General features: G+C 40.7%; 1 long non-coding RNA gene across 1 annotated transcript; it reads right to left on the bottom strand.

Moving 5' to 3' along the window:
- Positions 1-1,408: 1,408 nt before the first annotated feature.
- Positions 1,409-6,681, bottom strand: LOC143997340 (uncharacterized). The gene is made up of 3 exons (XR_013277677.1): positions 6,423-6,681; positions 3,573-3,594; positions 1,409-2,136 (listed from the first exon to the last, which is right to left on the bottom strand). It is a non-coding gene; the product is annotated as an uncharacterized LOC143997340 (long non-coding RNA).
- Between the last annotated feature and the right edge of the window lie 10,894 nt (positions 6,682-17,575).

Raw genomic sequence — 17,575 nt, 5'->3', positions numbered from 1 at the left:
AGCAAATCTGCAAAAAGCACTAAAAATGCCATAGGTGTGATCAGACCTAACAGCCAGCAGTACCAGCACCTGTCCGAAGTACCAGCCCTTTAGGACAGCCAGCAGCAGCCACCAGTTATAACCACATGGGGACAGCCACAACCAGCTGCAGGAATCCTGAGGAAGAAGTGAAGATAAAGGTCAGTTAAGATGTAAGAAAAACGCAATGCATCCGTGTGAAAGCAGCCTTAAGCCCCTTTCACACGATTGGTCTGATCGGGTCTACCTGTCTGTTTTTTAGGAGGACCCAATCTGACCCTCCATTCACCTCTATAGAACGGCATATGTAAACAGACTTGTATCTGCTTACACAAGCCTATCTGCAATCCAAACTCCTTAAAAAAAATAAAAAAAAATTGCCACCTCCGAGAATGTGAGTGGGCGGGCAGGTGTCGCCGAGGGTAAGAGCCGGCGGGCTGGCTCTGTTGAGAGACAGTGGGTGGCTCGGCTCACTGACAGTATGTGAGTGACTGCTGGCCAATTAGGGAGTCGGCGGGAGGAGAGAAGAGAGATGATATCTCTCCCCGCCAGGCGCCTGCCCTGCGTCCCTGCAGTTCCGCCCTCACTGTGCAGTGTGCAGGCAGCCGCGGCAGCAGAGAGATTATTTCATCTCTCTGCTGCTTGACTGGTAATCTGCTGCCTGGGACATGGCAAGTGACAATCCACATTGTGTGGCATGGGATGTGACAATCTGCAGCTGGTGAAAGGTGACGTGGCAAGTGACACTCTGCAACGTGTGGCATGGGACGTGGTGAGTGACAATCTGCATCTGGTGACGTATCAAGTGACAATCTGCATCTGGTGACAGGCGACGTGGCAAGTGACAATCCGCAATGGCAGGTGACAGCAGCAGGTGACACGCTCGGGGCTCCCACTGATTCTGCATTATGGTAAGTTGAACCATTTAATCTTTTATAACAATGTAATAATAGTAATGTGCTTCAATCATCCTGACACCATAACAACCGTGGCGCCGTGATGATTGAATCGTTAACACCAGCAATTTCCCTGATAAATTTACCCCCAAAAAACATATTTTCTGGCAGTGCCCCTCCTGAGACTAGGCTCTGGATCCACCCCTCCTGTAGACAATACCGTTTTGATTTATGATCCAGGTGCTCTTATATTACAATTCTCCAAATTTTTATGGAGTTTACATTTTTATTTTTTTTATTTTTATACTTCTTTCAGAAATGCTGGAATGCACAGCCCAATGGTTGAACAATTTATACCTTTGATACTGGAAGACAAGAGAGGAGACCGATTCCGAATATGTTTTATTTAAACTAGGATATCCATTTCTGGTTTGTGGTATCTAACAACCTTGTAAGTATAAAATAAAAAATGAAAAAAGGTATACATATTCTCATTCAGATTTACTATTTTTATTTTTTTTTCATAACATTTTTAACATAATGTAAAAAAAATTATATAAAATAATTTAAATTGAATGTTACTCTAAGGCCAGTTCTGAGGCTTCATAAGCATTAGAATACATGAATTCGATATGAATCGTTGGGATCTGGAACAAAGCGTTTCGTACAGCATTAACAGCACAAGATGGGATGACTCTCCGGTTTCCCTTTCCCAAGTAGCCATAGATCCATGCAGTAAACGTTCTATAAGCTGTCTTCCGCAATCGTCTTAAAAATAAATAGAAATGATTACAGTTGCATAACAAATAATTCACTATATATTGGAACTTTTAATTTGTTAAATCGTAGGTCTGCCTACCTTTTTCAGAAATCTAAAAGCCAGCAGCTACACAGACTACAGCTGTAGATTTTTAATATTAGGACACTTACCTGTCCTGGAGTCTAGGAATGTCGCCACACCAGCTTATTATAATTTTTTTTATACACTGCCAACAGATCACTTTTTTTTTTTTTTTGGGCTTTTTTTATAGATTATCAGTAATATTGGAATGCATTTTCTGCACTTGCACCATTTCCTATTCCCAAGACGTTCTGTTTCACCTTCCTCTTTAGTTTCTGTTGATTGAAGCATGAAAATCTTTTGTAATGGATTACATGGAAACGCTGGATCGTTTTCTGGCTCTGTATATTGTGACCATAGTTCCTCAAGCAACATTTGTCTCTGTAGCATAAACCAAAAAATATTTTCTTTACCTATTTATCCTTTATAGGTTAATAAATAAAATCAATTTTATTACGAATTTTGATTTAATATTTATTCTTGTTTGGCAAAAATGTATTTAAAGAAAGATGTTTTTTATTTTAATTTAAATAAATAATGTTTGATAGTAATTCATCATGGTTCTTTTTTTATTTAATTTTATAATTACACATGTTACACTTCATGATACCTCAAGCTATTTCTAATAATGCTTACACTCTCCCATGTAGTTGCTAACAGAGGGGGTTTCAACTTCAATCTGAGGCAGTATTGCACCATGTTTTAATAATAATTTTTTTACATTAAAATATATTTTCTACTTATCAAGAGCATTGTCAATTTTACAATTCTTTATGGACACACACACACACACACACACACTTAGAGATTGCACTTGTAATGCCTACAGGAATGCCTTCAGAAAATAACCCCCCCTATCCAATGTCCTCCTGTATTCTCACCTACCCCCATCCCTTAGATACCTACGCCAATAAAATGAGGGCTTTTTAAATCAAACAATGAATTAACTGTCTTGCTTCCTTGACCACACTTCACAGTCAACATTGGTACGAGAAATGGTCTGTCCAATAGGTTTGTCTCCCCCTTCCTCCTTTACATGCAACATTTCCATTGTCAAAGCGCAACACGGTTTAAGCATGCACATTGGGAAACTAGCTGTGAAGTTGCAAGGCTCCAATTGGAGTTATAGCTACACTTATCTGCCTTCCCACAACTGTTTTTGACAGGTACATATTTACACTTCAATCTGACATAGGCGATGTTTGGTACATCAAACGTTAGAACCTCCCTCCTTTGCCCCCATGACATTTGGAGAGTGCATCATGATTTGCGCTTGCACATTAGGGATATGACCATGAATCCCAATAGATTCAATGCCAGTTTCTCATACTGGTCATGGTGGCGGCAGCTACCAACAGCTGATCTGAAAAGACATTGCAGCCTCACTGGACAGGTAAGTGTCCATAGATTAAGTCACCAGCTACTGTATTTGTAGCTGTGGATTTTACATTTATTTTTTGGCACACACTGAAAAAAACATTAAAAGAGAATTGTGGTGGATTTTTTTTGTACGTTATACTTACCAAGGTGGATGCAGCATGTGACCGATGCTGCATCTGTCCACCGGTGCCTTGCACTGAGAATAGAGCGATCAAACATCGCCAAGGGGGATCCGTGAGAACCAAGCCAATCGGAGAGCTACTGCCTGTCACTCAGCGGTTCTCCACTGAGATGGCTCGCAGTCCAAGCACCTGGCGCATCCAGACTTCCAGAGTCGAGATGAAACAAGCTCATGCATGACTACAATACGAAGTAGAGACATGTAACTTTTACATTATAAACGTAAGTTTGTTTTTGAAATTTAAAAAGTTACTTACCATTATTTTTTATCAGTAAGATCTGTTAGATGTAAGAATAAAAAAAATTATTAGATCACAAAAAATTATAAATTGGGTTAAATGAGAAATAACTAAAATTTATATTTTGTATAGTTAGTAAAGAAAAAACGTATATATGTACACACATAATATGTATAGTAACGCACATATAATGAAACAAAAAGTGTTTGTGTATAGGTATAAATACATACATACTGGACACTTTATTATGTACAGCTTTCACAGCACCGTTTTGAGTGTAGAACTGGAAGGAGCCATCAGAAGATGGGGACACTGCAGCTATAAAGGGATGGACATGGTCCGCAACAATACTCAGGTAGGCCGTGGTGTTTAAATGATACTCAATTGGTACTAAGGGGTCCAAAGTGTGGCAAGGAAAATATACCCCTCACCATTACACCCAGGGCCGGTGCTACCACTAGGCGGAGTAGGCAGTCGCCTAGGGCGCACTACCCCCCAGGGCGCAGCCACAACCTCTGTATGCCTCCAATCCCCCAATGTCTTCACAGAGTAAAAGCTCACAGCAGTGTGTGTGTGTGGGGAGGAGGGGCGGGGGTTCGGTGGAGAACAGAGCATCGAGAGGTGCAGCATCTGTTAGCCGACACCAGAGCAACACCGCCCAGTGCTGAGGAGAGCCCCGGATGTAATGATCGATGAAGCAGAAGTAAGGAGGAGGGAGGATCACTATCTACAGCGAGCTGTGGAGGGAGGGAGGGGGGGGGGGAAGAGTAGTGCAGGAAATAAGAAGTCAGCTAGGTAGGTCAGTATGTGTGTGTGTGTTTGTAATGGTCAGGTAGGTCAGTGTATGTGTGTGTGTGTCAGGTAGGTGGGTCAGTGTATGTGTAATGGTCAGGTAGCTCAATGTGTGGGTCAGGGTGTGTGTGTAATGGTCAGGTAGGTCAGTGTATGTGTCAGGTAGGTAGGTCAGTGTGTGTGTGTGTAATGGTCAGGTAGGTCAGTGTGTGTGTAATGGTCAGGTAGGTCAGTGTATGTGTGTGTGTGTGTGTGTAATGGTCAGGTAGGTCAATGTATGCGTCAGGTTGGTGGGTCAGTGTGTGTAATGGTCAAGTAGGTAGGTCAGTGTGTGTGTGTGTGTGTAATGGTCAGGTAGGTCAGTGTATGTGTGTGTGTGTCAGGTAGGTGGGTCAGTGTATGTGTAATGGTCAGGTAGGTCAATGTATGTGTCAGGTTGGTGGGTCAGTGTGTGTAATGGTCAAGTAGGTAGGTCAGTGCGTGTGTGTGTAATGGTCAGGTAGGTCAGTGTATGTGTCAGGTAGGTAGGTCAGTATGTGTGTGTGTGTGTGTGTGTGTGTGTGTGTGTGTGTGTGTGTGTAATGGTCAGGTAGATCAGTGTATGTGTCAGGTAAGTGGGTCAGTGTGTGTGTGTAATGGTCAGGTAGGTGGGTCAGTGTATGTGTAATAGGTAGGTAGGTCAGTGTATGTGTCTGGTAGGTGGGTCAGTGTGTGTGTGTAATGGTCAGGTAGGTCAGTGTATGTGTCAGGTAGGTGGGTCAGTGTGTGTGTGTAATGGTCGGGTGGGTCACATATTGCAAAGGCAGTGGAGCCATGGGCAGAACCAATGGGGGGGGGCAGCAAAATGAGGTTTCGCCTAGGGTGTCAAAAATTCTTGCACCAGCCCTGATTACACCCCCACCACCAACCTGAACCCCGTGATACAAGGCAGGATGGATTGATTCATGCTTTCACTTTTTTTTTTTTAATGCAAATTTAAAACCCTACCATCTGAATGTTACAACAGAAAATGAGACTCATCGGACCAGTCAACATTTTTTCAATCTTCTATTGACCAAATTTGGTGAATCTGTGACAACTGTAGCCTCAATATCATCATGTACTTAGATGACTGGAGTGGCACCCAGTGTGGTTTTCTGCTGCTGTAGCCCATCTGCTTGAAGTTTCAATGTGTTGGGCATAAAGAGATGGTATTCTGCATACCTTGGTTGTAAATAGTGGTTATTTGAGTAAATGTTGCCTTTCTAAAATCTGTACCATTAAAAACTCTGAACTCACATATGAAGTAGGGATTTTAACACACACATAACAAATGGTCCATAATGGAGGCAAACACACCACACCCCCATATCCATGCCCCTATATCTACATGAAGGTTGATGGATGCATGGATTACAACGTGGGGTTGTTTATTTTTGTAAGCATTGGATTAGAGCCCAAAGGCTCTAATAGGCTTCAAGAAAGGGTGACCATGGCGCAGAGAGCACCGTGCTCAAAGCCCACCCACTTGTGTGACATTAGCAAATTTAAAATCGTTATTGTGACACTAATTTCCTCTTGGTCATTCATGGGAAAAGGGTTCTGAGACACAACTGGGTGGGAGTCCTACCTAAGACCCGATTGGCCGTGATAATCAGCAAACGCCATGACTCAGGGGAGATGCAGGGGTAAGCCACTGTAGCCATGACGTGGATGGGGTAAGTGCGGGACTGGCAGGCAGCAATGGGTGAGCAAAGTGGTGATCGAACAACGCATATATTAATTTTGTTGCTGCAATTATTTTTTTAATGAAAAGCTGTACAGAAAAAAGTAGCCGCTGGGTGTAGATATACACACACATATATATATATGAGAGAGAGAGAGAAACACACACACACATATATATAACGAGATACATATATAAGATACATGTATAACAAGAGATATAGATATATCTATATACATACACACACATATATATATATACATATATATATATATATATATAAAACAAGATATATATCTCTTGTTATGTAGATATATCTGCACAGAAGCAAATGATTTAGTTTACAATTAGTATATTTTTAAGCCTCTTACCTTTTTGCTGCTGGTGTCTGTTATAAATGCAGTATATTTCCTGGTTCCTGGAGGAAGGAGGGGTTTGCATAGCTAAGGGGCGGTAACTTCCTCTGGCACTGCCGTTGCTATGGAAACCTGACCTGAAACCTATTTCACTGCTTGTGTAGCACTGAGCATGTGCGAGATTTGCAAGGCTGAGATCCAGGAAGAAATACAGTCTGGCTTCAGATGCCCACACCAAGGATGGCCACAGTCTGCTGCAAGTTTATAAAGTTACAAAATGCTGTAATAACCTAACAAAACGGACCTTTGTTTACAGACTAACTTTACTAGAATGCTTTAAGCTTGTGTATGATAAGTGTATGATAGGTTATTTTTATTTAAAAAGTCACATTTTGGCTGGAAAACCACTTTAAGGCATCAGCATACCAAGATATTTTGGATAATTTCATGTTCCCAACTTTGTGAGAACAGTTTGGGGATGGCTCCTTCCTGTTCCAACATGACTGCGCATCAGTGCACAAAGCAAGGTCCATAAAGACATGGATGAGTGAGTTTGAGGTGGAGGAACTTGACTGACCTGACCTTAACCCAACAGAACACCTTTGGGATGAATTAGAGCAGAGACTGCAAGCAAGGCCTTCTAATCCAACATCATTGCCTGACCCCCCAAATGGTCGCTTCTGGAAGAGTGGTTACACATTCCCATAGATACACTCCTAAACCTTGTGGACAGCCTTCCCAGAAGAGTTGAAGCTGTTATAGTTGCAAAGGGTGTGACAACTCAATATTGAACCCTACGGACTAAGACTGAGATGCCATTAAAGTGCATGTGTGTGTAAAGGCGGGTGTCCCAATACATTTGGCAATAACGTATATATATATATATATATATATATATATATATATATATTTATTTATTTTTTATGAGTAGTGTAGGACCCACTGATAATGGGGTACTTTGGCACAGTGGTGGGCTTAAGCATGATATGGCCATATGATGTGACTAAATCCCTATATTCCCCACTCATTAAGATTAGGTGCTTTTAAGCAGCCTTGTAAGATTTAAAAGTTACTCCTCTTGCAGTTTTGTATGTCTGCACTATTCCTTGTGGATATATATATATATATATATATATATGCTTTGAAGTGTAATAAAATCCATGAATTATTTTTTTTAGATTGCAGCTTACCAGTCCCTAAATGTGGTGACTGCATTGTGGTGTGATGATTGCACTGGTAATCTTGCACGTAACATACTTCATGTTAAGGTGACTGCTCTCAGAGACAGAACACCTTTCCATCAACTCAAATCCATAGCATAGGGGGAAATGCTCTGTAGTTCACAAAGACAACCCAAACAGGGCTTTTAACACTGCTTAAAATAAGACTGCAAAATACATAGAATGCAGGACAGCACTAGACTGCTGGCAGGATCAACATTTCAACAGGCATTTTTATGGAACAGATAATGCAAAATATCTTATGATATATTTAATAGACCAAAATGTGCAAAATTCTAGAATGTCATTTTTGGAGCTTACATTTACGTTAATAAATGATTCTGTGAAACTCTTTTAATTCACTTTAATGTCTTTGATTTTTGGTTGTGGATGACTCCAGGATCTCCAATTCTACTTAAAAGGCTAATGGGCTAATATTTTTTATAATTCCTCCCTCTTTTGGTATTTAAATTCTGGCGAGGTCTCTTCAAATGTAACATAACTAAATCTGAACCACATTTAGTTTGTAGCAACTAAACTATAGTCCGATATGTATGTCACATCCACAGATCTTGGATTCTGAAATACAAGACATTTATACCTTCTTCTTCCATCCCGGCATGGAATGTATATTATATAACTGTATACAATAACTGTCTTTCACAATACATACATAAACATTTTCAAAGTGAGAACATGGTTTTTGTACACTTCAGTAAATGGTCAGCTTTATGATTTTTCTCTGTGGTCACTATTTAAACATTTGCCTTAAACTATTTAAATGTTATCTTCAAAAGTAAAACTATCTTACCCTTGCTTAACTTTGCTCCTAAAGTCCTTAGAAAATCTGTATTTGCGTTAATGTGCTTTGGTTCCGGATAATGTATTTGACTAATGTACTGTAAAAGATTTCACAAGCATGACAGAAGACAGCACATACTTAAAACGCCATAAAAGTTTTTGTCTACGTGTTTTATACCACTACACTTATATACTGTACCAATACTTATACACTGATTCATATCAAGTTCATATGTGGGGGTGGACAGATTAAGCTGAAACATCATACATGTATGGGGCTGTATTTAGACATCATGCTGCCTTGGTCCATCTGAATTATGTTACCCTTTTGTACAAACACTTTGTCTAATAATCGTCTAATAAATGTAGTAATAAATAATACTAGAATGTGCTATTGGAGTAATCATGTACAGACTATCATAAAAAGATAGGTTTGATGATACAACCTACCTATTCACCACCACTTGTACGCTCAGCAAGCAGTTAACTTCACAGTCAGTGTTTGCTCCACCAGGGAACGTAAATTCAACACTCTTAGGCAATCTCTTAGACCACAATCAACTCAAGCTCTCAGATATTTACAAACCCATGAACTCTCGCCTCACCAAGCCACTTCACTTCTGCTCGACCGCCCCTGGGCTAAAGAACTGAAGTCACCAGTGGCCGTGGATCACATCCTTGCTGGATATAACACTACCTGTGCTTTTGTCACCAACAAATTCTGGCAAAAGTAGCAATTCAAAAATGATGCATTGTGCCTACATCCCTTTCCTGCCATCCTTTCAAGTGATGGGGCAGCAGCTGTGCCCTTGGTGCAGTCATACCAAACCCTCACTGCTCCACCGATTGTTGCCCTGCCAAGGCATTTCCTGTTTCTGTGAACAATTGGAAAACTTTGCTGCTAGGGTCACAGGCTACCAGCCCTGCAAAGACCCGTTTGTCTTGCTATTTGGCTTCCTAGATGGTTATTGCCCAGGGCACTGGAATGCACAACTGTCAACTGTATCCAGCAACAAAGCTTGGTTGGTGACCTGTTTTATGGTGGGCAGAAGAGCCATCCTCAAACAGTGGACTTCTGTTTTCCCTCTGAACATTGCAGATGTTAAAGCGGCCCTGTTAGGCCTATTTTGTAAAGACAAGCTGGATGTAACCCTATCTCACCAGGATCTAACTCCATGCTTCCATTATAAGTGAGACCATGATATTGCCAATTTCCTCCCAGCCTCAAACAGGCCTCCCGCCACCACTGCTGCATTGTGCTCATCCAATCTCTCACTTTACTAGAGGTGCTACATTTATTGCCACTAATGAAAGGACAGCTAGGTCTAAGCCCTTGTACACACAGTTGGAAATTCAGATGGAAAATGTCCGATCGGACCGTGTTGTCGGATAATCCGACCGTGTGTGGGCTCCATCTGACTTTTTCCGTCAGAATGTTTGACCAACAAAGTTTGAGAGCTGGATATAAAAATTTCCAGCAACATGATCCAATCGGACTTTGTTTGATCGTTTGTAGAGAATTCCGATTGGACAAAGGGCCACGCATGCTCAGATCGAATTATGAGACCAAAGCTATTGGCTACTAGCCTGAACGTAGTCCCGTCGTAACAAATGAACGTCATCACGTTCCGAATGATCGGATTTTCCGACAAATTTGTCCGACCATGTGTATGCAACACCAGTTTCAGACAAAATCCGTTGTCCGACCGTGTGTACAAGGGCGTACAAGTGTTTGCTGAATTACACTATCCTAGGATACCAGAGTATGCCTTGTTATTACTTGCGTACATCTGTGTTACATCTGTGCTAACTGTTAGCTCCTGTCTTGGAAGTTCTTAACCTCAGGTTTATTGCCCTTCTCCCCTTAACCTCCCCCTCCTATTCCCCCTTCCCATTCCCCTCATCCTATTAACCCCTTCATACTTGTTATTCTGTATGTATTATTTGGTATATGCATGAGATAATACTTATGATGTATTGTTTATGTCCCTAATGATGTAAAACTCAATAAAGTAAAAAACAAAAGATGGGTTTATAGCTCTTAAACTATAGAGAGTCTTGTGTTCTCTATGCACCCCTTGCACACACTTCATTATAGTTAAAGTCAATGTGGACCCCAAGTGAATGTAATTTAGCTTGCTTAAAAAAAAAAAACTTCTGTATCACAAACATTTTTGAAATACTGGTGGATCTAAGGCAACTACCAATAAAAATATAATATAATATGATTATCATGGACAGTTCTCTATGATTATATGTATGTCTTCAAAAATCTTTGAACTGCTGTCCATACAGATACAAAATGGGTTGGCAGCCCTACCATAATAAATGTAAAACAAAGACAACTGTGGAGGAACATTCAAGTCCAATAAAAGCATAGTCCCTGAAAAGCAGGGCAGTTAGGAGCCATGCTACTGATTGTTGCTGGTAATGACTATATTATGTAATGTTGAATATATTGTAGGATTGTGCTGAGCTAAAAGTAACTGTATGTAATCTCTGGGCAGGGATAATTCAAATGAAATTCCTTTTCTATCAGCTGGAGAATGAGCTTATAACCATTTCCATAGGAAGAAATGATCCTTATCCTCATTTGTAGAAACAACACACATTTAAACGACTTTGTGAATTTCCTACAATACCAGGTGATATGCTATGGAAGAACACTCACATAAGCATTCCAAAGTGCCTCCTTAGCAGTTCCTTGCATTACTAAGCATTTCCCCTAATGTTTATGAATACCATTAGGGGTTAATTCCTCACAGTTATAGCTTAGTTGTCAGCACTGATCGGTTAAAGGATATCATTAGACGATGGCATTTATCAGTTAATTAGCTCTCTCAAAAACTATAAGCATGGAATAAGTGTTGCATTAGGGACATGCTAAGAATACATAAATGGAGGATATTATGTGCCATTTCCTTCAGATGGAGAAAACTGCCTGACAGGACACAGTTTTCCAGTGACATGACAGCAGATTGTATTTGCTGATAGTTCTCATTGGTGGAAAGATCTTCAAGATAGATAGATAGATAAATAGATACCAACTGCACAGCATATACTAAGACTTCCTACTTTTGTGATAGATAGATAGATAGATAGATAGATAGATAGATAGATAGATAGATAGATAGATGAGCGAGGGGCTCTTAAGCCCCCCATAGATGGTGGTACTCTTAACCTGCCCACATACATGGATCATATTTTGGTTGGTTCAGCAGGAACCAGCCGAGATTTGACTCAGGTATGGGCAGGCTGGTTGCACTGGACTCAATCAATCGACTTCAATCTGTCCGATTTTTGGCATGCACCTGCTGCCAGCAGTAATTGCTGTGCTCTCCCAACCGGGAAGGCTGCCCACCAACCAATACCACCCGCCCCCCCCAAAAAAAAACACAATAGTGCTGCAGGAGGAACTCCCCCATCAATGCTGAAAATTGAATCATCTATAATGGCGTGCCTTAAAAACAAATATATGCCAGATATCCAAGGCCTCCACTGTAGAGGTGGCTATTGCTGAGCTCAGCGTGTTTGGAGCCCCGAGTGTAGGTAAACAATAATTCCTAGACTGAATGGCCTAGAATAGAGGCCCCCAAACTTATTAAGCAAAGATCCAGATTATGGTTACTCTTTAGGAAGTCTTTAGGAGCACCAGACTTTTGCCAGTAGCATAGAAAATGTTCTGGCATCAGTGAGAGTAAGTAATGCCTTATGTCGCATACACACGATCAGAATTCTGGCCAGAAAAAGGCCAATGAGAGCTTTTCATCAGAAAATGCGACCGTGTGTATGCTCCATCGGAATTTAGCCACCAGCCAAAAATATATAGCATGTTCTCAATTTTCCCGACAGAAAAACTTTCTATCGGAAATTCCAATCGCGTGTATGCAATTGCGACACGCCAAAAATCACGCATGCTCAGATTCAACTACGAGACGGAAGCTATTGGCTACTGACTATCGAACTTCCTTTTTCTAGTCCCGTCATACAGAATGTGACCGTGTGTAGGCAAGACAGCTTGAGCGGAATCCCATCGGAATTCCATCGAGAACATCATCAGAGCTTTTTCCGACAAGAATTCCGATCATGTGTACGCGGCATTAGGCTTGGTGATCAGTGCAAGTAAAAAAAATGAAAAAGCTACTATGGACAGTAGGAGTAGGAATGGTGCCCCATCATTGGTATACAGTGGTGTGAAAAAGTGTTTGCCCCCTTCCTCATTTCCTGTTCCTTTGCATGTTTGTCACACTTAAGTGTTTCGGAACATCAAACCAATTTAAACAATAGTCAAGGACAACACAAGTAAACACAAAATGCAATTTGTAAATGAAGGTGTTTATTATTAAAGGTGAAAAAAAATCCAAACCATCATGGCCCTGTGTGAAAAAGTGATTGCCCCCTAAACCTAATAACTGGTTGGGCCACCCTTAGCAGCAACAACTGCAACCAAGCATTTGCGATAACGTGCAATGAGGCTTTTACAGCGTCCTGGAGGAATTTTGGCCCACTCATCTTTGCAGAATTGTCCTAATTCAGTTACATTAGAGGGTTTTCGAGCATGAACGGCCTTTTTAAGGTCATACCACAACATCTCAATAGGATTCAGGTCAGGACTTTGGCTAGGCCACTCCAAAGTCTTCATTTTGTTTTTCTTCAGCCATTCGGTGGTGGACTTGCTGGTGTGTTTAGGATCATTGTCCTGCTGCAGAACCCAAGTTCATTTCAGCTTGAGTACACGAACAGATGGTCGGACATTCTCCTTCAGGATCTCTTGGTAGACAGCAGAATTCATAGTTCCTTTTATCACGGCAAGTCTTCCAGGTCCTGAAGCAGCAAAACAGCCCCAGACCATCACACTACCACCACCATATTTTACTGTTGGTATAATGTTCTTTTTATGAAATGCAGTGTTCCTTCTACGCCAGATATACTTGGACACACACCTTCCAAAGAGTTCCACTTTTGTCTCATCGGTCCACAGAATGTTGTCCCAAAAGTCTTGGGGATCATCAAGATGTGTTGTGGAGAAATTGAGACGAGCTTTGATGTTCTTTTTGCTCAGCAGTGGTTTTCTCCTTGGAACTCTGCCATGCAGGCCATTTTTGCCCAGTCTTTTCCTGATGGTGGAGGCATGAACGCTGACCTTAAGACCCCTTTCACACCAGGGCGTTTTGCAGGCGCTATAGCGTTAGAAATAGCGCCTGCAAAACGTCCTAAAGAAGCTGCACCATTGTGTGTAGTGTGAAAGCCCCGAGGGCTTTCACACTACAGCGGTGCGCTGGCAGGACGTCAGAAAAAAGTCCTGCCAACAGCTTCTTTGGAGCGGTGAAGGAGCGGTGTGTTTACCGCTCCTCCACCGCTGCTGCCCATTGAAATCAATGGGGCAGCGCTGTAATGCCGCCGGCAAAACGCCGCTATTGCGGCGTATTGCCGGCGGTTTTAACCCTTTCGCGGCCGCTAGCGGGGGGTAAAAGCACCCCGCTAGCGGCCGAAATGCGCCGCAAATCCGCCGCAAATCCAGCGGTAAAACGCCGCTAAAAATAGCGGCGTTTTACCGCCGACGCAAGGTGCGGTGTGGTGTGAAAGGGGTCTAACTGAGGCAAGTGAGGCCTGCAGTTCCTTGGATGTTGTTGTGGGGTCTTTTGTGACCTCTTAGATGAGTCGTCGCTGCGCTCTTGGGGTAATTTTGGGCGGCCGGCCACTCCTGGGAAGGTTCACCACTGTTCCATGTCTTTGCCATTTGTGGATAATGGCTCTCACTGTGGTTCGCTGGATTCCCAAAGCTTTGGAAATGGCTTTATAACCCTTTCCAGACTGATAGATCTCAATTACTTTCTTTCTCAATTGTTCCTGAATTTCTTTGGGTCTCGGCATGATGTGTAGCTTTTAAGGATCTTCTGGTGGACCTTACTGTGTCAAGCAGCTCCTATTTAAGTGATGCCTTGATTGTGAACAGGTGTGGCAATAATCAGGCCTGGGTGTGGCAAGAGAAATTGAACTCAGGTGTGGACAACCACAGTTATAGTATGTTTTAACAAGGGGGGCAATCACTTTTTCACACAGGGCCATGATGGTTTGGATTTTTTTTCACCTTTAATAATAAACACCTTCATTTACAAATTGCATTTTGTGTTTACTTGTGTTGTCCTTGACTATTGTTTAAATTGGTTTGATGTTCCGAAACACTTAAGTGTGACAAACATGCAAAGGAACAGGAAATGAGGAAGGGGGCAAACGCTTTTTCACACCACTGTAGGTTGGAGGAATAGCGCTCCATCATTGGTGGGAGGAACAGTGCCCAATTGTTTATAGCAGTGGGAAAAATTATGCCGCATTGCAATGAAAGTAATAGTGCCTCACATCAATGGTAGGAACAGTGCTCCACAGGCCACAGTTTGGAAACCACTGGTAAAGAAGATAAACAAATTAAGCTAGATCTAACTGAAGACTTTAATTTTTAAAAACAAATATATCTGCAATAATCTCAAATTGTTTATATGAAATATTTCATACACTATAAGAAAATGGTCCATATGGTACCACATCCACAATATAAGTACAAAATAAAAAAAGTAAAAAATTAACCAGAGTTTACAGGAGCATAGGGTGTAAGTGGAGGCTGATGGAAAACCAGAAGTGATGCAGTGACACAAAAGTGTAATCCAGTACTAGTGGTGCTCTATGCAATTATACAAGTTTTAACTTTGTAAATGCATATTTTAGCTTAATAAACCACACTGATTTTATAAAAAATACTGCACTATGGGAAGATTTCTCTGCATTTTCCTGTGTTTTGGGCAAGATTAACCAGCAGAACAGATACACAGGAGTATCTTAAAGGAGAAATTACCCACCACCTAGACCAAGAAACTAGGAGCTATTTTTGCAGGGTCCCTAGTGGAAAGTAGACATAGGAGGACCGACATATTCTGGAAGATTACTAGTACATGCTTTAATACAAGTATGAAGGAGATGAGAGTTCTGTAAGCACAGTGGTGATAGATACATTGTCTCACAAAAATGAGTAAACCCCTCACATTTTTGTAAACATTTTATTATACCTTTTCATGTGACAACACTGAGAAATGACACTTTGCGACAATGTAAAGTAGTGAATGTCTCCAGACCTAACCCCTATTGAGCATCTGTGGGGAATCCTCAAATGGAAGGTGGATGAGCACAAGGTCTCTAACATCCACCAGTTCCACAATGTCATTATGGAGGAGTGGAAGAGGACTCCAGCGGCAAACTGTGAAGCTCTGGTGAACTCCATGCCCAAGAGTGTTAAGTCAGTGCTGGAAAATAATGGTGGCCACACAAAATATTGACACTTTTGGCCCAATTTTGACATTTTCACTAAGGGGTGTACTCCCTTTTGTTTCCAGCGGTTTAGACCGCATTAATTGCTGTATGTTGAGTTATTTTGAGGGGACAGCAAATTTACACTGTTATACAAGCTGTACACTCACTACTCTACATTGTAGCAAAGTGTAATTTCTTCAGCGTTGTCACATGAAAAGATATAATAAAATAATTACAAAAATGTGAGGGGTGTACTCACTGTTGTGAGATACTGTAGATATGGGATGGAATAGATGTATGGACATATAGATATACCTTACAAAAATAGGTGGATATATGGATGGTTTTGACACAAACATAGACAGATATAAAACTGCCATTGACCATACACTCACTACTCTACATTGTAATAAAGTGTAATTTCTTCAGTGTTGTCACGTGAAAAGATATAATAAAATATTTACAAATATGTGAGAGGTGTATTCACTTTTGTGAGATACTGTTTATATTCACAGACAACACAGACGCATTATTCATATAAAGGTGACGGGAAAGAAAGCATACAAGAGACTTTACAACCACATTAACTTTATATTATAGAACACTGGAGTTTCTTTATTTTAAAGATGAATATAGATTGATAGATAGATTTATAATTTATAATAAATGTATAATATTATTATTATTTTTTTTTTTTTTTTTTACTTACTTCCACCTAAAAAATTTCAATTTGTTCAACTGGGTTGTAGCATTTATAGGTTACATTAAAGGTGGAAAAAGTTTTGAAACTATTTATTTTTGTCTCATTTTTTTACATCATAGAAAGCTGACATTTTAACAGGGGTGTGTAGACTTTTTATATCCACTGTATATTTTACAACAGAAGTTGTACATGCATTTTTATTCTTCAATACTGCACGTGTATTACATACTTTGTGTATAAAAAGGGCAGCACAATCCAATTATTATAGGCTGGCAGGAAGAGGGTCTAAAATGTAGCCGATATCAGCGGTGAGTAATTCATATCTGGTGTCATTCACAGAGGTTCAAATAGTCATACGTTTTAGGCTACTTTACACAAATGGACACATGTACGAAGGTGGAACAGAGAAATGATAGCAGGTATTCACAATGGTGTTTCACTCTTCAGGCTAACGACAAAGAGGACATTGAGAGAAGTAAAGAATTACTTTGCTGAAAAAAAATACTGGCAAATGGCACTGTAATTGCTTGAAATGTTTTTTTTTTCGTGTAGTTGTAAAACTGACCAGATGACAAGCTACTGGGAATAAACTTCATTTCCCAAACAATGACAAGTGTGGACACAAACTTTGCAGTTGCCTCTGCACCTAGGGTGACATAACAACTATGACAAGCTGTAACATAATATCACATAGGAAAATAAATCAGGAATAAATATGAAGCACTAGAATCCTGACACCATGTAAAGTGATATCTCTGCATCTCACATCTGCATAACCATTTTCTCTTTCCATAAGCAGGTTATTTCTATGTGTCAGCATCTCATCTTAAGATGTCACTAAATGGTATAAATGGCATAAAACCCATCTTATTAGGAAGACTCTGGATTCCACTTTTCTCAAGGTCATATGATATCCATTAATCTTCCTACAAGAAGCAGATGTTGCTTCCTAGCTGTGGTCTTTCCTGTCAGAATCCCCTTGTTGTGCAGATATTTTCTTTCGTATTTGCTGCCATTGTTTAGCTGTGAGAGGTTAGTACAGTATAAACCTGCAATATCTCCAGCAAAGAGCTGAGTGCAGTGAGGACTTTCATCAGAACAAATATAATACAAAGTAGAGCAATAAACGCTATATGAGGCAT

The sequence above is a fragment of the Lithobates pipiens genome, unplaced genomic scaffold (assembly GCF_037356315.1).
Source record: "Lithobates pipiens isolate NorthernLeopardFrog02 unplaced genomic scaffold, aLitPip1_a1.2 Scaffold_19, whole genome shotgun sequence".
NCBI classification, from domain to species: Eukaryota; Metazoa; Chordata; class Amphibia; order Anura; family Ranidae; genus Lithobates; species Lithobates pipiens.
This window is presented reverse-complemented; position numbering and strand designations above follow the sequence as displayed.